The sequence below is a fragment of the Chlamydotis macqueenii genome, chromosome 7 (assembly GCF_036417535.1).
Source record: "Chlamydotis macqueenii isolate bChlMac1 chromosome 7, bChlMac1.mat, whole genome shotgun sequence".
NCBI lineage: Eukaryota > Metazoa > Chordata > Aves > Otidiformes > Otididae > Chlamydotis > Chlamydotis macqueenii.
Genome location: NC_141562.1, coordinates 448,258 through 469,121, shown reverse-complemented (window position 1 = coordinate 469,121; position 20,864 = coordinate 448,258). Strand labels below are relative to the sequence as shown.

Here is a 20,864-nt window from a genome sequence, read left to right as displayed (position 1 = left end):
TCTTTTGTGGAGCACCTAAGCTGATCCAGGAATAGTGCCCTAAGCATTAATGAAACCTACATGGTAGCATGAATTGCATGCAATGTGGGGTGAATGAGACAGGGATTGTTAGGGATTTCCCCTCTCCTCTATTTGATCTTTTTTCCAGATGAAGCATCCAGTGATTTACCAGAGTCGTCCTTCCCCGCTTCCTCCATCTCTTGCTCCTTATTTTTCAGTGATTTGTACTACATGCGGTCAACACACTGATGGCTGCATTGAAAATCCCTTCATTTACCGCTCGCTAAGCCTCGTACCTACCCGCCCCGACGAACGCCTCTCCCAGCCCTCAGCCCTCACCAAATGTCACCACCCCGGCACCCAACACCGACGGACCCACGCAACAGGTCGGGCGAGGGGCTGCCGCACCCCCCCGCTCCCGGGCCGCCGCCGCTCCGCTCACGCCCTCCTCAGGGTTGGGTCTGATTTGTTTTTTTTTTTTTCTCCCGGTTTGGGAAGCGCTCGCCCTTCCCCCCCACCCTCCCTCCTGTTCGGTGCCGCGGCGGTGAGAAGCGCTCGCTGCGGGCCGGCGCCGAGCGGGTGGTTCCCGCGCCGCTGCCGGGCGGGCGGGGGGCGGTGCCGGTCGGCGGCCGCCGCCTGGCGGGGGAGCCGCGGCGGCGGGGCGCGGGGCTGTGGGGCTGCCGCGTCCCGGTTCGGCGGGCGCCGGGGTTGCTGCCACCTCTCCAAGGTAAGCTCGAGTGCGGGTTTAAGTTTACCGAGCAGCCGGGGCTTTTCGCAGCGGTGGGCAGCTGGTCAGCCTCCCCCCGCCCCGCTCCGCAATGAAAATCGCCTTGGCTCCATTTTATTCTTGAGATTATTTATACCCATAAGGACTAGGTGTTCTTTAAAGGGCCATTATGCTGTGGGATATTAGCGCCTCTCTTGCTGTATTTTTTTCCTAGTATCTGGAGATGCGGTCTGTGTTACACTACAATTTTTGCACGCTTGTATCCAAGCTTTGTTATTTGCAGGTAAAATAGACTGCAGATGCAGAGAAGTAGATTTGGCAACGAGTTTCTTGTGCTTGTAAATAGAAATGTTTTTCTGTCAGTGGGAAGGGGGAGCAGAATACAACATTGCTTTTGAAATGAGAGGGAACGCACACTGGCGTTTTCTGTGTGCCCTCAGACTCAGCAAACTGAGTGAATCTGGTGCGGGGAGTCTGTATCTCCTTGTCCCAAGAGAGCTAAACCCAGGATGTACGCATTACAGTTGTTCATTCATCAGCGGCTGCAGATAATGCAATTACCAAGTCAGCGGCGCATGGATGCTGCCCCGCGGGTGACATGCTGAGAATACTGTACTTTAGGAAGCCAACACTTGCTGTAGTTTGGATAAAACAAGCTGGGAATGGTAGGGTATGAAACCGTTGTGTTTTTAAGTGGAGAAGAGGCTACTCGTTCATCTTGATCACTCTTATTGTTTCTGAGGACTTGTCTTTTTTTGTGTGCTTCTATACAGAGGTGTCAATACCTTTTGCAGTCTGTTCAGAAGAAATTCTGGAGTGAAAAATTATTGGCAGCAGCTTCAGCTATCACCAGTGCCTGATGAATGGTGGATGGTTTAGATGCCTGAGAATTCACAGTAGTTTTAATTAAATCCTGTCACAGAAAGAGCTTCATTTAGGTCTCAGTTTTTTATTTACCTATCAGATTCTGCGGTCCCGGTATGGCTGTCTCTCTCCTAAGGTGTCTTGGAAAGGAAGGGGAAAAAAAAATCACCAGCATGATTACCATGGACGCAACTATTCCTTATTTATTTATTAGGCTATTACCGTAATGAAGAAAAGCCATGCCTGCCCTGCTGTGCAGATCTCATTTCAGCAAAACGGCCTGTGCTCCTGCTGTTACCCATGTTTGATTTTTAACCAGTAAGTGCCCTGCGCTCGTATCACTGCCATGGTTGCTACAGGCCCACATATAGGTATTCATCATAGCCCCCAAATCAAGGGGATCAGAGTGGAGCCCAGATGCTTGTTAGGGGGATTTGTTCTAAGCAGAAGGTCCTCTTCGCTCTTCTACACAAAGATCAGTATTTGCTTACTTGTAATTACTGCTTCTTTATTCTGCCTGGTGCTATTGTTACTGCTGCTGTTCTGGGGCACTGTTTGGTACATTAGTATTTCATTTTTACAGATTATGCTTCTGAAAGAATGTTCTCTCTTGTATTTGTTGCTACCATGTCATAAAAAGAAGCAGTATCTGTCCCAGACAGCTTCTCTACCTAGTACGTATGGGAAGGCACGGGGAGGTGCAGCTTGCTTAGAACAAGAGTTAGTACCTCTTGACTTCTGAAGGCTGGACCATGTTGGTTTTGATGCACATACACACATACAGAAGATATGTATGTGTCACATTAGCATCCCTAATGACCTTTCTTGTTCAGCAAATATACATAATATCTTTAAATGGGAGTGGTTATTTTTAAAGATAATCCTGTTCTGTAAAGCCAATATTGATTGATAATACCATAAAAAATATAAGTAGTGGTATTTAGGCAGTCAAAACACAGCAAGTGTACCTACTTTGGAATACATCAGATTTTTTGTGAACAGAAACAGAAACACACACATCCCTACACGCTCATGCCTAAAGCTGTCTACAAGAAGAAAGAAGCCGTGCCTAATAAATGTCACATGCCCAGAAGGCTAACCTAAAAAGTCAGGCAGATAAGAATTGTGTGCTCCATGTGAATATTATTTGCAGCTTCTTTTTTCTTCAATACATAAGTGATTCAGAGAGTACAAATGTTAGGATTCCTCCAAAGGAAGGTCATGTGATAAACAGGTCTCTTCTTGTGTTTTCTGTTGGTAGGGGAGGGAAAATATTTGGAGTCGAGGGGGAAAGGAGAGCTCAGAGAAACTTCGAAGCACTCTGCAAATGTTGAATTACGAGTTTACTGTTTTTGCAAAGTTCAATCTGGGGAAGAAACAGGAATATTAAACCTTCATCCAAATTACATGTGCTATTTTTAAGAATGTGCTCTGTGTACGTGTACTTGGGCGCATGCATGTGTGCAGAGACACTCGCATCATTAAGAGATGGCAGCAGATGTTGGTCACAGAATTTATTTATTTATTCTTATGTGTTACTGCATACAATATGCTAATTGATTGATGAAACTACTACAGAATGCTTTGTCGCAATGGTATGCTGAGGCGGAGAGCTACGCTGGTTAATTATCTGTTCCTGTATGTTTCTTTAGTGGTTTTTTTTCAGTTTTTTTTCTGGTCCTTAACATCACTAAATGCCTCTTTGGTCTGTTACAGAACAGGGCAGGTGCGGATACCAAAGCAGTGCTGTCAGTGTTTTTGTTTGGTTTGTTTTGAGCGAAGATTATAGTATAGATCTCCCAAGATGGATGGACAATCAGTGTGTTTTCTCTCTTTGCTGAGCCCTTTGCAATGAGCCAGAGAGGTTCTGTTGGCCTGATCCTGGAGTCTTCAATCCCTTCCATAATACCATTAACTTCTGTGGAGCTATATATGTGAATGAGCATTACGGAATTAGGTTGTACAAGGTGTGGTGTTTGTGGTGCAAGTGTTAAGACAGGGTCAGCACTTTCATTGCTTAGTGTAATTTATATTAGAGCAGAGGCTATCTATAGGATTGTGGAAACAGCTTGCGCCTTTAAAAGTGGACAAGAAGTTTTCAGCAGAGAAACACTTTTTTGGTGAGGTTTTTGCTTTGGATTTATTCAGCATTGGGAAATGCACTGGCAGCAAGGATAATGTTCAGTGTTCTTTGAAAATTGTTTTTAATTCAGGCCTTTGAAGTTCCCAGTCATGGGTAGGTATTTTTATTCTTTGCTCTTAGTGTGTAAAAGAATATGCTAGGGCTTTTACGTACTGCTCAAGATTTCTGAAGTAGGAGCCTAACAAAAGCCTGAGTTTTCAACAGTGCTGGGTACCTAGATTATTCCCTTCGCTTTTTCCTTTCCTTTGCGTGATTGGCACTTAGTCTGTATATCTAAGTAGGGATTTATGAACCTGACCTTCAACTTCAATATGATTTTGGCATCTATTCCTGTGCAGACTATACTATGACCCTTCTAAAAGCCACAATATAAGCAGATTTTGGACTGACTTGGTATTTGGATCATTTAGAGGAGGCGGTTTGGGAAGTGATGATGTCGCATCTTCACACTCAGCTGAGAAAGTGCTTATCCAAGCGTGGCAGTAAAGGCAAATGTGCTACTGGAGGTGGCTTTCAAAGAAGGTGTCATACTGATGCCGTGCGTGCTTGGGTACTTCACCACTCCACAGTTCTTTTCGCATGAAAATTGGTCCCTGCCAAACTGCAGCTCGGATAGTGATGGTCGCCCACCCTGTAATAACTCTGCTGACTAGATATAGTTATGCCTCATTCTCCTTGTTGTGTGTGGTTGCCGAGTGTTGCTAAACAGACACTACATGCCATCCCAGGCAGAAATGCTGTTTAAATAGTGGAAATAATAATAATAATATCTTTATATATGCGTTCTTATCGTCTCACTAAGATGTCATGAAGTGTGATTACGTAATTTTGGATCTCTGCGTCATAGATGCTATTTGTTGAAATGTGTTTAGAAAAACAATTAGTATTAGATGAGATTAATTGGGTAGAAAAACTGGTTTGTAATGTGCTTCTCAGAGCAGACACTTCATATCTGAATTTGGGTGTGTAAATGCCTGTACGTCAGTCAGTGTTTCATACTCTCTTTCTCTTCCTTTACTTTTACATCTGTCTAATGTGTATGATGTAAACCTGAATGTTTGGATTTCCTACCCGTTCACAGTAAGAGGAGATGCTCTGGATTGCTTTTTAGGCAACTTTGTTCCATATCCTGTGTGAAGTCTCTTGAGCAGCAGAATTATAGTGTAACACTAAATCTGTTTCTTATCTACAGATGCCAGCATAGGCAGGCAACTCTGCCATCGTTTTACAACTGAAGGAAATGAGATGTGGGGAGGTGAAGCAATTTCTACAAGAAATTATGTTTTATATCCACAGCCAATCTTGTAACAGTTTATTGATGTTTGCCCTCTTCGTAAACAATAAAAACTTTGAAGTGAGTGGCCTTATCTTAGAAAGCAAACTGTTGCTAGAATTAGTCTTTGTTAAGAAGACTTCTGAAATAATTCCACTTCCTCTTATCCTGAGAACTAAGAGAACATTATTCAATACTGTAACGGCTGGGAGTTTTCAATGCCTCCATCAAAATGGGAAAACAGGAAATGGCAGCATGCATGAAGATGTAGTTTGCCTACAGGTTTGATTTATAGCTATTCTGGTCTTTCAAAGAATCAGTTATTTACATAATATGAATGAAATGCGCCCGAAGACCAGAGGGCTATTCTGGTTTTGAATAAACACTGCAACACTCATTCACATAAGAAGCAGAAGTTATATTTTTCCTGGAGCAGAATGAACACAATTAGGATGAATATGACTGTTTGGAAAGGGAGGTTGATAGCAGAACATGAGTCCATTTTTCTTTGTTTCTATGTCTGTATTGATCCTAGCATGGAAAGGTCAAAAGTAGCGGTTTTTCAGTTATTGTTATGAGTTTTGTGAGCTTCAGCCCACTTTCCAGCCCCTGCAGTGCTGCTGTTACAAGAGACACCAGCGGTGGCCTTGCAGGAAGGCCAAGCTTAATGGTCCTCCCAGTCAAATGCCTTTTGTAATCATAGGCATGGTTCTTCTGAGTCAAGCAGGGCCAGTTAGTCATGGGAGACCCTGAGACAACTATGAGGATACAAGCTCTGTCTCCAGAAACATTAGAGAAGATCTTTGTGTTAATTACAGTGGAGTCACCTCCATCATGTAGTGTGAGAGATGCTGCACGTCGTATTCTGTGTATCGTCTTAGAGTTACCAGTCAAGTCTTGTGTTGCAAAGAAAATGGCAATGAATTACTGCTTAGCACCCCGTGCCAGTATAATGTGTGTCTCAAGAACAAATCTTCTGAGAAACCTGTTGGACACAAGTCCGCAAAACTGGGAAGGAACATATCACATACACAAACATGTTGGGTGGCAGTTAAAAGCTATATATGCCCCAGAGTTACAGCTTCAGGAGAAAAATTATTAGATATTGCAGTTTCTCCTGATGCAGTGTGACATTGAAAGGGTTAGAAATAGCACTCTGATAACACATTTTAATAGGTGTCTAGATACTTAGTTTTGTTTCTTGTTTGAAAGGTCTGGCTGTGCTGTCAGTACAGCTAGACTGAAAGCTCTTAGGTAGATTAATTATGAAAAGATTTTACACCTATTTATTTTTTATATTTTTATATTATTTATTGATAATTTTGTTCTTCTAAGAGTTTACAATAGCAGAGGAAAAACTATATACAGTATATGCTAAGAACTTATATGACTTCTTATAAAAGATTACAAAAGAATAAAGATTGTGTAAATATTTGTTTCCTCACTGTATCTTTGCTCCAGTTTTTTCTTACTTTCTCAGCAGTAGCTCTCTGAATCTTGTTTTGTTGGGTAACCAAGTAATTTTTTTTTTTAAGTACGTTGTACATTTATGTGTCCAGCAAATTGTGCTCCCCTTTTGCAAGATGTTGTATGAATGTAGAATAAATGTAAATCTGTATGGCAGAAAGTTTACTTTCTAGAAGGTGAGATGTACCAAGCAAGGATAGCATAGTACTGCAAGACACACATTCATGAAGAATTCATACCTGTGTCTTACCTGGCTGTATTATTAGGCACCATCTCTTAGCGTATCTCTGAATTAGGAATCCTTACAGCCAGCTATAGAAATGTACAAAAAATCATAGAATCAGATCCCAAACCTGGAAATCGAGTTTCCTCGGGCACTGAAGATATTGGAGATGAACTTAGCACCTTGAGCATGTCAACAAAATATTTGTACAGTCTTTGCTTGTAGTTCTAACATCTAGATGTTTCAAAGGCAAATTGTGTTGTGGTTCTCCTAAAAGTGGTGCTTAGTGGCATGTATGGCAGTGCTGTAGTACAAACATTATCGTAATTGTTAGGTGTTCTTGACCTTTTTTTTTGCAGCAGGTTCTGTTTTATTGCTTGGATTCAAACAGCACTGGCACCAACTAAGATCAAAGTTCTCATAACAATAGGCCTTGTGCAAATATGCCAGGGACAGCATTGACCCAGCACACTGTTGAGCTAAGCGGGAAGGCTGGGAATGGGAAGGCTGGGAGGAGGATGGAGAGGCAATGGAGCATAGCGGTGTTGACACGGACTCTTGCATGGGGAATGAGATGGGGCCTGGTTGGCTGACACGTTTTCCTTTCCTGGCTTTGTAGCTCAGCTTTGGTCTGTGATCTGGCATCACTGGGCAGTTGCATATTTCATAGAATCATAGAATTATAGAATGATTAGGGTTGGAAGGGACCTTCAAAGGTCATCTAGTCCAACCCCCCTGCAAGGAGCAGGGACATCCCTGACTAGATCAGGTTGCTCAGAGCCTCATCCAGCCTGGCCTTGAACGTTTCCAGGGATGGGGCCTCCACCACCTTTCTGGGCAACCTGTTCCAGTGTTCTATAACTCGCATTGTAAAAAATTTTTTCCTAATTTCCAATCTAAATCTACCCCCCTCTATTTTAAAACCATTACCTCTCGTCCTATTGCAACAGGCCCTACTAAACAGCCTTTCCCCATCTTTCTTGTAGGCCCCCTTGAGGTACTGGAAGACTGCTATCAGGTCTCCCCGGAGCCTCCTCTTCTCCAGGCTGAACAGCCCCAACTCTCTCAGCCTGTCCTCATAAGAGAGGTGCTCCAGCCCTTTTATCATCTTCGTGGCCCTCCTCTGGACCTTCTCCAACTGGTCCATGTCCATTTGGTAGTGAATCCTCTCCTGCCTCAGACAGCTATGAGACAAAGCTAGCAGTAGAAGACCCACAGACTTTCTAACCTCTCTTTCATAGTAGTTCACATAGTTTTGTTAGACTTCCTCTGTGAAGACTTTCATAACTAAGACACTGCTCATTTAGTCATGAGATACATTATCCACAGAAAAAATGCCTGAAAGTACTTAAAAAGAAAATAAACTTAACGTCTTTACAGAGAGATGGCTGTCTTACTGACTGTAAGACTGATACTTATGACAGAACAGATCTTCAAGCCTGGGTATATACTTCTTAACAGTAAGTTATAAATAAAAGCGTTCTTAAAATATATTTAATTTATCACTTCAGTTTGCTAGGTGGTCTCTGGAACACTGTTCTAAAAACAGCATCAATATTTTAATCACAAGGCTGTACTTGTTTTCTTAAAAATTATTTGTACTTAGAAAAATGAAACCAAGCCCCCAAAGGCTGTTTCCTATCACAATTCCTGGGTCGCTGTACCCTGTTGTATAACAAATGGATATGAACGGAGCAAATGACTGACCATCAATCTTTGTGCTTATTGATAATGAGTGATTATTAGACTTAAATAATTTTGCTAATGTTTTATTTCTAATTAGCTGAAAAATACGATGCATGTATCTTTAGATGATGATGTTATCTTCTATAAAAATGCTAGTCTGTATCTTGGTGCTAAAACCATACAGTAAGAACTCTCAGTGAGAGAAAGACTTTATCAAGCAAGTAAATTAGCTGGAGATTTTGGGGTTAGAAGCCATAAAGAACAGAAGAGAATCCTGTTATTTAGCTCTGAAGGGTGGAAAGTGGGATAGGCTTAGCTGTCAGACATTCCACATAAAATCATTCTGTTCAGCACAGGAAATGAATGAGGCAGAGGTGTTCCTTCTCCATGCAGCTGGCTTCAACTTGTGACACTCCTGCCAGTAAGTTCTTTTTCCTCAATCTATGTATTTTGTATGGCTGCTTCTCTTTGGTGGAATTTTGAGAAAAAACAACCCAAGTTTCTTGTATTGCAATCAGATTGCTGGGAGGAGTACAAGCACTTCAACATCTACCCTTGTCTCCTCCATCTCCTCCCTTAGAGGGAGGACTATAGCATTAATCTCCTAATGTGTGTTTTCGTAAAGCTGGGAGAAGGCCTCTGGAGAATCACCTGCTATGTTGTAGGGCCTCATTAAAGAGAGGACAAAAACCCTTTGCCATCTCATCTCACAGCCTTCACTTTTGTTTTTTCTTGCTGTCTTGCTTTGTTTTTTACTAGAACAAACAAGCTGGACGCACACTCAGATGTGCGTATTTGTGCCTACTGGAAACCATAGCGTCAGGCATGCGTTCATTGTGTTGACCCGAACAAATGTTCAGCTGCTGATACTGCACTCGCTAGAGGTCAGATACAGTGTGAGCTGTGGTATTTTGTGACTCATGCTTCATCAAACTATAACTGTTAGCTGCCTTCCAGCCCTTGCCAGTGCAAGGCACCCAAGATCTAATCCAAAATTATTGGAGTTGATGGAAACAATCTCATTGGCTTCAGTGAACTAGATTAATCCAGAAAGGTTTTAGGCTGAGTTGTCAGGACAGGATGTTAAATAATTTCTCCCTTTTGGTTTTTAAATTTCAATAAATTGGCCTGGAATTAACAGCGAGTGAGAGAAAATGTGGAAATTCTGCAATGACATTGTAGTTTGTTGTTACTTTTGAGCAATGCTTCAGGCTCAATGGATGGAATAGCCCCTTACTGCCATACCGCAGTTGGCGTGCTTCACAGCAAATGCCAAAAGTTTCTGTTGAACACCACACTGTTTGCCCTCTGATTCTCCCCATTGTTGCAGAGATTCCCTGCTGTGAAGAGATGACACTGGTAACTTCCAGGGGCCAGCCCGCAGGGAAGGACCAGTTGCGAGTGGTTCAGTGTTTCCTGGTGGTCTAGGACGTGTGTAGATTCCTCAAAGAGAGTTGATGGAGGAGCTCTGGAGAGGGCCTGGGATATTAACAGCTCACAGTCCAGTAAGAGAAGACATGGGGGGCATCTCCCTCCCAAAATGGAACTGTTGGAAATTTCCCCCATCTTTAGGTGTTTACATGAACATTTTAATTTACTTTTAGATTGTAACTTTTATATTTTTTTTTTGTTAAATATAATCTAATTTACAGGCCTTGGTATTCATAAAGTCTTGTAGTTCAGCCCTGTGAAATCCTGTCACTAATTCATGATATGCACTTGTTCCCTTATAAAAGCTTATAAGCCCTTGGCCAAGAGATATGATGGATGTTTCTGCATAAATAGTTTCTTTTCTTTTACAGGGCAACTAAAATTTTATGATAAAGCATTTCATGCCTGTCTATCGTAAGTTTCAGCCCTCTAACAGTATTTTGCAGTACTGTAGCAGTAGAAGGCCACCAGGTCTCCCACCTTTGTGATGAAGACGGCAGAAGTCTGTAGAAAGTACAGGCTGATAACAGGCTTTAATTAAAGATCCATGTGCTCCAGTATGTTCCGTGCTATATGAGCTATTCACTATGAGTGAATAGCGGCTCACTGCTCAGCAATTGGATTCCATTCAGGTTACATACTCATGTAAGTCAATTCAGTGTAGTTTTTTCAAGTGAAATCTAGCCGTTGAATTAAAAAAACCCAAACAAACAAATCAACCATAATAATTTTGTATAGACTCATGACCTTCAAAAATATCATGCTGCTTCTGTGGCATATCAGCTAAGACAATAATTCAGTCACCTGGCAACAGAAGTCCTTTGTGAGTCCTGAGTACAAGGACACCCCAGAGCCTCTGTTCACCTCATAGCAATGAGTGACAAGAAATCCTTGTGGGTTGAGCTGCTGGATGTCACAGACCTCCTTATCTTAGGTGACTCCTTGATGCCAAACCAGCCTCTGGTTGACAGCTTCTCAGACAAAGCTCAATCCTGTGAAAAGTCTGCTTTACCTGGCATCTTGCCAAACCATGGTCTATCCTTGTATTAATTCAGAATTAATGAATTAATTAATTCTGTTTCTAATGGCTTGGTGAACTAAGACCAAGTCTGAGAATGCAATTCATTTTGTATTTGGGAAGGCTCCCACTGAAATGAAGACCATTTTACTTGAATAAGGAGCCTTGGGATCACTGCTTTTCATTATTAAGGCTGTATTAGAAGTGAGTCACTGTTATATTACCTCCCCTTATCATCATGTAGGGGCAGACAGAACGATAAAAATTCATCTCCTGCAAGCTGCTGACTGCATACAGGGTAGACGCAGGGGAAAGCATTCACGAGCAAGCATAACTGAGCCTGTCTCAGCACCCGTCCTTGCCTGTGATGTTGTGCCTGTGTTCTGGTTTACACATGCTTTCGAACAGGGCTCTGTGAAGCACCTGTCATGCCTCTTGATGTGGTATCTAATAGGGGAGGTTTCTATTTTCAGCTCTGTTACTGATACAGAGCAGGGTGACGGGTAAATTACACAATGTTCTTTTATGCTCCCACTCTCCCATCTATGATGTGGCTGAAGGATTTTTTCTGGCCTGTCAGGGTTGCCTTCTCCTGTACAGTAAGAATGTGGTCCATGTGTGCTAGTGCTCAAAGTGATTTTGGAGCAGGAGAGGGATATTCTGTCCACATCTAATACTTGAATTTACATGAAAACATAAATGATGCAGGAAGCAATGCTAATGGCTCAGTGCAAGGCAGTCCTGCTAGGTGTGTGCTGGTTGTGATACCATCCACAGCAATAGTCAGTGGACTCATCAGAGAAAATGTGAGCAAGAGGTCTGACCACCAGAGGCCTGGCACTTTGCAAATGTACGGAGACATTAACCCTAGCGATATCCCCTATTTTGGATATGCTGTAGAGGCACAGTTGCAAGTATCTGTTGTAACCTACCCTAGAAGTGTCTGTGTTCCCTGCAGTGGGTACAGGAACTTTCACCCCATGTGGTTTATGGGAGTGACTCTGAGTCATTGTGAGTGGAAAGTACAATAGATGTGTGAGACGCTATCTTTGTGGAGAAAAAAAAATAATTGCTGAAGTTGACTTAATCATATTCACTACCATAAGCTTTTACTCTGAATGTTTGAGCTTTCTACATGTTCGTTTGGTCAGTGTTTTGTGCAAGTCTGCTAGTCACAAGATTTTCAGAAGCAGTATATGTTATCTTTCAATTTTATTTAGCTTTCCCCTCCATGAAATGTTGAGATAAACACTTTTATAGCCACTGAGTGATTGGGAACCATATGTTCCTGTAAAAGCTATAATTTCCCACTGAGGGCTTCTGTTTTCATTAAGCCATTCTGCTACATGCTGTAATACCCACTGACTTGAAGAGCTGCATTGCAACCCCACCTGGCTACAGTGCTGATGCCTGACGCTTGAGACCTGAACCCAAAAGCTTAGCTGAAGTTTTTGGAGGCCAGATCTGAGTCTGAGTGAGAAAAATGTCTTCTTTAGTTGTGTGTGACAGAGAACATGTGCAAGAAGTGTCCTGGCGTGGTCAGTGGTAGAAGACTCTTGTTGATGCTCTCAGAACAATGATAGCACAGGGGCACTCTGAGGAGCAGCTATTCAGTCACTAATGATTCAGTGGTCACACACAATTAAATTAACTGGATACTCTGGACATTAAAGTAAATAAAATAAGAGTGTCACTTTCCCCAAGCCATTTTATACCCCAGACACCTTGCATGTCAGATAAAGTTAACAAATCCTATAGATCTTCCCAAGGTCCCTAATGGTTCCTGTAGAAGAGCTACTGTTTCCTGAATTTTGGACCGGGTGATGCTTGGTTCACTCAGTATGCACACAGCATTCATGTCCTTGGGTGCTTGAGCCCTTTTAAACTGCCCATGTAAGTTTACTCAATTTTTATTAGCATTATTTAGGATGACCACCCTGTGACTTAAAGGATATTTGGATCTATCAGTTTGGATCTGACTTTTTTTTTAAGCGCCAACTCTGAATCAAGCAGGGATGTGAATGTGGCAGAATTAACTGTGGGGTTTTTTTTGTGATAGCTGCTGGCATAGCACGTATCACAGATGCGGGCTTATATTTAGAGAAGGGCTGTACACAACGTTCACTGTGACTATTAAAATAATCTGGGCAGTCTGTCTACTGGGAGCTGGGCTCTCGTGTCTGGGAGCCCCAGGTGTAGACTGGGAGACTCTTGTGCTCTGTGCTGTCCCAACCAAAATAAGAGGACAATCTTAAGAGCAGGCCATGGACAAGGAGCACCAGAATAATAAAATATGTGTGTTTCTTCTTATTTCACTGTAGCCTTCTCCAGTTACTCTGAATGATGAGTTATTCCAACTCCATTTACTATAGAAGGAATCTACACAACAAGTCCTCAGTTAACTTTTGGATTCCCAAATTAGGAAAGCTGGAACCACAAAAGCAGAGGGAGCACAAGGAAACAGAAAACAAATACAGTTAGCTGAAGGAACAGGAGATTCAGCACACGCGCTGCTGTCAGCTGGACTCTTATGCAGCAACTGATTTCCTTTCTTAAACTAAAAAATCCTTTATAGATTTAAAAATGTTTTTTAATCCAAAGAAATTTAGTTTGTTATGCAAATCTTATGGTAATTTCCCTTTCTGTCACTTTAATATTTCATAAGAAAATGTAATTTTGAATCTAAAAATTATGTTTATGATATGATTGCAGAGCAGCTGCCTGCCTGCTAGATGGCTGTCCTTAATTTCTGTAACCCCCTTATATTGAGTGGATTAACTAAATGCATGAAATATTTCATGTCCGTGTGGGGCCTTTCACAAGCTGTCATTAGCTAATCTGTAAAAGATAAAAAATACACTTGTGATCTATTGTGGTGGTTTTTTTCCCCCTGTTCTATATAAGAAAGGCCTAAAAGGTCCCTTAGTTTTTTACCTCTGGTTTTCTTCTATATGAGAAAAGCATGTCTTGTTTCCCTTTTTTTTTTAAAAAATAATAATAATAATTCTTCCAGAGTGTCTAAAAGCTGACTAACTGTCCAGGGAAGTGGTATTTTTATTTAGATGTCTTAAAAGTTTAAAACAAACAAACAAAAACGCCAAGCTTTTGAACACCTGAATAAATATTTGGGGGAAAAAGGTTACTGTTTTCCAGAATGTGACAGGTTGCTCAGATAGATGGCTGAAGGAGCTTCAAGTCTATATCTAAGGAAACCAGAGAAGATGACAAGTGATATTTCAAAAGAAAAGAACAGACACTTCTGTTCCTTATTTTAAACAGTTTTCAGGCCTTTAGGAAAGAGGGCACAGAACTGGAAAGATCATTGTTTATGTCTTTTACCATGGAAGTAAATGTTACATAAGTTAGACTAATAAGCAAGATATTAGTTATGGTAGTAAATATTAACTAAATATGTTAGACAATTATTTTTGTATGAAATTAACCAGGCTGCCACTGTTTGCTGTAAGTGAAAAATCTGAGTTGCAGCTATTTTCCCCTCACCAGACAGCTCCACAATTTCTGTGCCACTGAACGTGGAGAAGTTTAGCAAACACCCTTTTTTTGCTGTTGTTGATGATTAGTAATGACTCTGGCTTCTTTGTGCAGGAGGGTTTTGTTTCTCATTTTATCAGGTCCTCATCACGCCACTGTGACTTGCTTTATAAAAGCTGACTTTGTTAAAGGGCCAGCATTTTTGTGAGTGTGTGTCTGGGGGTAAGGGAGATGCACAGGGCTGAGGTGGAAGGAAGGGCTGGGAAGGCTGTTGAGCAGAATCTGTCTGGCAGTACAGAGCTGGGCTGTTCTCCCTTCCAAGGAAACAAGATAAGTCATAAAGTCACACCCTGCCCTTCAGTTCCAGACAGAAAACAAACTCTAGGCTTCTGCTTCTCTCTTACTTAACTCTGTGTATCTTGTTAATACTATGTATGTATGTCTTCTGGAAAATGTTTTTCAATTGCCTGAATGTAGCTAGTCAATTTAATTTATTTGATTCCCTGAAAAGCTTAAGAGAGGTATAAAAAAAGTAGATCTTTTTTCTTAAACTAATTCATATATCTGAAAATGTTTCTCATTGAATGTCATTTGGGATCATGAAGTATTCTGCTAGTACTTGTGATGGGCTGGTTTTGTGCGTGATTTGTGTGTCTGTATACTCAGTGCTCTGCAGGGTGAATGGTAACTGTTTTAACTGTGTATTGTAAGTCCTCTGCTGCCTTTGGAGTACCTACTGGAGAGTACTGGAAAGCATTATCTCCCTGTGTAGGCATGAGTGCTTTTGGAGCAAGAACATGTGCTTGCTGTCCTCGCTGAGGAACTGCGGACCACACAAGTACTGTGTCATCAGGTGAAGCCACAGGTGACTCAAATGTCATTTCCGTAGTTGAGAAGGTTGCACAGCCTTAGTGCAGTAAGGTGCTGCTTCGTTGCATGAGTCGTTGGTTTATAAATAGCATGGGAAACATCTCTCTCAGTGCTTCTCTATGAGAGAGAGCAACTATGAGAAGACATTGGGAAGAACACAAAATGCAGGAGGAGAATCCTGAGTCTTTACAGCCTCAGCTCTTCCCCACGTTATTGCTGCTGTCTGTGAGGAAATTGATGATGCGGCGATACGTTTTTCTGTACTGGCTTACTTTAAATTCGGGCTCAAGTTCCAAGCAAGATTAGAAATAGAGTTTTCATCTGGATTTGAGCAAACTGCTGTCACCAGAGCTGTGTTTGATTACTCCAGTGCAACCTTTCAGGTCTGTGGTTCTGATGGGCACTGCAAGTAAATTGAGTAAGACAACCTTGCAAAGTTAATGTAAAAGGACAGCAGTACCTTCTCTGTGTGAAATTAATCATACCAGCATGCCGATCTGTGAAGTCTCTATGGCTAAGAGGGAAGAAAAATATTTGAAAAGGAAAGCAGTGTACTGAAGCAAGCCCTGTGGTGTGTACCTTGTTGCTGGGATGCTGTCAAGGCTGGTAACTAGAAAGTCTGTCCTTGCTTATGCTACGCTGTCTTTCTAAGTGCTCCAAGATAGGCAGGAATTCCAGCTCCCTCTTGTCAAAAATCATCGTAACAGCAGAAGCGTAGTGTGGGTTTAGTTCAGTTGGTCCTTCTTGGACTTAAGGGACGTCATCATTGTGAGTTTGAAATGATCAGTAATGTGTGTTTCCCGTAGAGTACAGAGGCTGTACATTTTCTCCAAGGGAAAACGCCTTCATTTATTTTTAGCTCCTGCTTCAAGGAGCCTCAGTATTTGACATAGAAATTAAATTTTGTTCTTTCTTTTCCTGAGCCAACTCAGGGCAACTAAAGCCCTGACCTCATACCTGGACAGAGGTCACATTCTGGTCTTTGTCACTGATTTTCTAGTGTGAGTTCAGGTGAGGCTGCGTGAGGCTCCTGTGAGAGGCCTGCATGGAGTGTGGAGAGGCTCAGTTGCAATAATTTCATCCCAGTAGCGGTGCTGCTGTAATTGTAATTGCAATGTGTAATTAAGGTAATATGGAGCTGTATTACTCACATGTACGATTTTTTTTTCATAAGAAATGTATGATTGTATTTAAATTCTCAGGTGGCATAAACCAATATAGCCACTGACGCCTGCAACTGAGGCAAAAATGTCAATGTAATCATAAAGACCTTTATGCTTGGTTCATTGAACCTGACATCCTTTCACTCTAACTTGTCTTTCAATCTAATCAGTCTGTACTAGAATTAAAATTCAGCATTTTTTTTATATATTGTCACGGTTTCTGTCGGGAACGTTAGACACTGGTCTTTTTATTTCCCCTCCTGAGCAGCATGATGGTAAGCAGTAAAGAACTCAGTGGCAGTAAGAAATTGTTGAATGATTGAGGAGAGCATCTACAAAAATTCTGAGACTTTCATGTGTGGATATCTCCACAGCTGATTCCCCCCTCCCAACAGTATCTGAGCAGTATCTTTTTTCACTAGTAAGGTCTGAATCAGAATCCCCTCTCTTAGCATCCTTTAAGCTTGTATATATGTGGTATTTTAAAACTGAGATAAAATTGGATGGCTTAGTCTCAAATGGTCAGATTTAAATCACTTTATTAGTTATTGATGTTTTTCAGGCATTTAAAATGATTTATTAAGTACTTCAGATTATTTAATACAGTCTTTTTCTCCTTTCCAACCTCCCTCTTAACCTTCTTGGAAAAGGAAAAATGAAGAATTTTTTTTTTAAAGTACTGATGTGTTCTACTGCAGGATTATTATTTCTCTGGAAAGCAACAGAAGACATTTTCAGAAGAAAGCATCAAAATGTGATTTCTAAAAGCTCTGAACCAAAGAAGAAAAAATGAGATATAATAAAGATTCAAAATATATAATTTATGAGGTTATATGAAAAACAAAGCAAAACCTTATGATTAAAACAGAATTATTGAGTTGAGAGAGCCAGCTCTCCCGGTTTCTGAATGTTTAGCTGTAGCCCTGGTTTCAAGGTGATCATCTTCTGAGATTTGACAAATTCTGCAATTTGAAACCCAGAATTGCTCATGCCACAAAAATGTTAATTCAGAGCTCATTGTTGTAACTCTAATGAGCTATAGGGCAAGTCATAACAGTAAGTAGTGCTCTGAATGGCTGTTGTGAAGTGTGAAAATCATCTATTAAGGGTCTCCAATAGTGATAAAATCTATGTCAGACCCAGGCTGGCCAGGACTTATGGTTGCAATTTCTGTCTCCAAATGTGCTGCATGAAATTTGTCCTCTCAACTATTACAGTTGTGTTTTCTTGTCCACAGACTTAACGTCAAAATTCCCAGCTTTTGTAATGCTTTGCTGGTGTGAATATTCTTGTGTGTGTTTGCTGCTATTCTGAAATTTTATCTAAAGTAGTATTTGGCAACAGTTTATTGCTGGTTTTTGCTATTGTCCTGGCTAAACTTAGGCATTCAGTTTTTCCTAAACGCTTCTCTTTCCTGTTTTAGCTCATAAGCATCTGTTTATTCTCTTTTGTCATTCTTGTTCTGATTTCTTTTTCAGACAGGCTTCCCAGTCTTGTAGCCGTTATTCTGATGCATATGAGACATAGGTTATTGAGGAACAGATCCTGCTAACCATTTGTGTGCATGCAAGTACTTGGCTTTGGCATAAAATGTCCCCACACTTCTTGTCAGACGTGTTCTGGTGCACTACGACATGCATTGAACGGTGTCTCTTGTGTTTCATAGGTGGAAATAGAGAAAGGATGTGGTCTAATGTTTAGAGAAAGGAGCTCTGAATCAGCATCTGTTTCTGATACCAGGTCTGTCAGAGTCTGACTGCCATGTTGGGCAAATTCCTTCATTCCTCTGACTCGTGCTTCGTGAGCCAGAAGTGCTGTGACAGGCAGGCAGTGCAGGCAGGGATGGGTAGTCCCAGTGAGGCATTGCATTTGCACGCCATTGTTCTGCCTGAATAGCGTCTCCCCAGCTCGCCCAGGCTGCCTGGCACCCCTCGCTAACCCATGTTCCAGTTGATGTCCACCCACCATGTTACACCTTCATTAATTCAAGTGTGAAATGGGGAGGAATGATATTTATCCCACAAAATCCACCTGCATACATGTAACATGAGTTGAAACATGTTTTGATAAATGGTTGTGGTGTGCTGTGGCGTCTTCAGCTACAAGATGCTGCGCCAGGACACCGTGGGGAGAGGGGTGTGTCTGGGTCCTGGAGAAGGGAGTTGGGTGTAGGTAACAGGCACTACTGAGGGCTGCGTTTCAGGTGGCTTTGCAACACTTTCCATTAGTTAATTTTGGTCCTTCTGTTTCCATCTAAATCCACACAGTTCTTCTAGCAGTTTCATTGGACTTTATTTTCAGACACTCAGAAGAGCTTGTGAAGTAGAACTAAAAGACGAAAGCATTATTTACAGTCTGTGATTATGCTGTGTGCTGCTGATCAAACTTTTTCTCTTGTTTCTTCCCTGTGCTCCAAGATAAAATGAGAATTGCTGTACATAGTGCACCAGGAAGTTGTGAGGGTTAATGACTCATCCCGCGGTGTTCTGAACATTACAGAGTTCTTCAAAGGGTTTTTTATCTCTAAATACAGATTCTGCGTTTCTGATCTAAACTGAAGGATGCAAGGAGGTATTTTGAAAAGCATCCGTTTGCATCTAAGTCATGTACTCTAAGAGCTTTATGTAACCAGTGACCAAGTTTATTGGAAAAGCAGTGGGAGGACTTCTGCCACCAATTAAGTTACTTGAACAGTAGAAAGGGCAAAGCTTGCACTGTTTTCAAATGAATAGGGCCAAAATTTTACCCACTCTACTTGGACCTACTATAGTTTCGTGAAATCGAAAATAGATTATGAAAGTGTTTAGCGAAAGATGAATTTGTAGGAATTGTTGCATTCGATCCTTTTCCTTTTTAAGTAGTAACAATATAAAGAGCTTAATTCAGCACAGAATAAATCTCAGTTTTGTTGCCCTGATTGTGTAAAACTAGGCTGCTCTGCTCTACATTTGCTTTTAAACTGTTTATATTACCTAAAATGTCATTCCAGAGCAGAGCTTGGCTTAGGACTTCAGTGAAAGCCATTTTATTCCATGTATGGACCTGGTCTCCCAAAGCTATTTTAGTGAGTAGCTAGAAAATATTTTTTAGTGAGCCATAATTTCATTTGTGTTTATGTGCATTGGCCAGATTAATAAGGGAGCTATGCTGTTCTGCAATTCCATTCTGCATTGTTTCAGGGAAAAGACAGGAATTTTCAGGTGCATACCAGGGTTATGTTTTTTAAAATGCTTTATTTAAAGCAACATGTTGAAGTCACTGTGTTCAGTGTAGCTACTGAGGAATGAAACCCTTCTGTGCCTAGAAGAGGCTCTGTTAAAAAAATGACATCCCCTGTTGGTGTTAATCAACATTGCCTTTAACAGAACTGAGCCATTTTTAAATGATTGCAGGCATTGGTTCCAGCTTTCACATCTCAGCTTTCAGAAACTCATTAATTTCTCTTGTTAGAACACAGTGATAGGCTGATGAAGAAGATCTGCTGGTTCAGCAGTGGAATCAAAAGTCTTTGTTTAAGCTTTTATCCTTGGGACTACATCATGGCCATTCTGCAGAAGCCCGATGTAAGGATATGGTATAGAACTGTGCTGCTGTGGGAATGGCAGATAGGTATTTGCTCGCAGGACACCTTCCCTTATGGTGGATCCCCAAAGGGTGGTAAGGGAAGTATATTTGTTTGACTGCTTTTTAAATTTGGCTTTATGCCATGCTTTTTATGTTTGAGACACCATTTGGTGCTTGTTCAGAATACTCCCTGGTAATAATTGATATGATCTGATCTTTTTACTTGGAGGAAATGTTATAAAAGTGGTGTATGTATATAATACTGGATGTAATTAGAAATAGTAATCTCTTAGGCCACTGAATATTCCTTTGAAAGTGCAGAACCAGTATCATCATCTGCTGTAAGCAGCGAACAGTCATTCTAATGTGACTGCCCAGTTACCTCCATATGTATTCTAGAAAGTCCTTTATTCCTCTTCCAGGGGATTTATTTTTGGAGTTAAAGGGTAAATTGCACTGACAAGGCGTGTAGCCTTTGTGTTGAGACTACCAACTGCTGGCATCCATTGTTATAATCTTTATACTTCAAGTGACCTGGAGCCAGATTTTCAAAGGTATTTATTTGCTTAAGAGCCATCAGACTCTAAATGGGATTTCAGAATTCCCTAAGTAAATTAGACTCCTAATTCACAGTGTAGATCTGATTAGGAGACTTCATGTATCTCTAGGTGCCTAAATACCTTTGTATAGCTGCCTACTAGGAAGCAGCCTGAAGGTTACAAAACAGTAGTCAGAACACAATAGTTTTGGATAGATTTTTGAGATTAGTAGTATTCAAATTACTGAAGAAGAGGTGAAAGGCTCTGAATTTGTTATTGATCTTTGTCTTCCAAAACATTGTGAGTCACCAGCTTGAGTGAGCCCATATTGTAGGGCTGGGCTGCAGTGGATATGGGGCTGATAGGACACATATGTAGCCTGTGCCACTTCCAGCACCAGCTGG

The 20,864-nt window shown here is 41.2% G+C and overlaps 1 protein-coding gene across 2 annotated transcripts in view; it reads left to right on the top strand.

Moving 5' to 3' along the window:
* Window positions 1–673: 673 nt before the first annotated feature.
* SORBS1 (sorbin and SH3 domain containing 1) overlaps window positions 674–20,864 on the top strand; it is a 173,592-nt gene continuing 153,401 nt past the window's right edge. Inside the window, exon 1 of one of the 2 annotated variants that reach the window (XM_086752672.1) lies at window positions 674–727. The gene's annotated coding sequence lies outside the window, so the exon portion shown is untranslated. Of the gene's footprint in view, window positions 728–8,785; window positions 8,805–20,864 lie in introns of those variants that run through there. The other variant, XM_086752673.1, reaches the window with a different exon arrangement.